The sequence below is a fragment of the Halyomorpha halys genome, unplaced genomic scaffold, assembly GCF_000696795.3.
Source record: "Halyomorpha halys isolate HHAL.00 unplaced genomic scaffold, Hhal_1.1 Scaffold678.1, whole genome shotgun sequence".
In the NCBI taxonomy this organism is placed as follows: Eukaryota; Metazoa; Arthropoda; class Insecta; order Hemiptera; family Pentatomidae; genus Halyomorpha; species Halyomorpha halys.
In genome coordinates this window covers 606418-607262 of record NW_027112940.1, presented here as the reverse complement: position 1 = coordinate 607262, position 845 = coordinate 606418, and positions in this window count along the sequence as shown.

Genomic DNA, 845 nt, shown 5'->3' with positions numbered 1-845 from the left:
CCACATTAACTTGTGAAGTAACAGTCTAAATTTAAATTTGATAATATAGTAATTTATATTATTTACCAATAGGAACACAACAAAATAAAAAATACACAGGTAAATAATTAATAAATACATTATAACGAAATGTGATAGTATTGACTGAGTAATATGAATATTTTATTGTAAAAGTCTTATGATGAGAGACCAATGCTATGAACCTTATGTGTGGTCTTGGGTTCAGTAGGTACTTGGTATGAATATACTGTTTCTTGAACAAAGATCGACAACTGCCTTATCCTATGAAGGGCCGAATACCTACTTACAGAGAGGCTTACACTCTAAAAAAGGCTTCAGAAATAAAAATTTGGTGTACCCAGCAATAAAGCCAGTACTCTCCCCACAATGCAACTTCAATCCTTTCCTATAAGCATGCCATGTTTATTTAAGATCATAGTTTAAATCATATTATATTCATAATATAGCTTCAAATTGGTGTTACTAAAGTTGTAAAATTTGAACCTATATAGTTATAGATGTTGCACTGCCTAGCTCATATATCCTATATAATACATACACTGTATGGTAACTAACAGTTTCAATATTAAAACTAAATTATTTGCTTTATAAATAAATTAATTAAATCATTTCTTTTTATATTCATAGATACAAACCTAAAGAATTGGCCTCACATCAAAGAAAAGTTTGAAAACTTTGTTTTTAATATAAATGTAATTTACACAGAAAAAAATATGAAATTAAATTAACATCAGGGATTTGAGAAAAAGAGGTTTAAAATGTCCAAAAAAATACAATTTATATTTAAGTAAAATATAAGTCCTCATGTTGATACTTCAATATTA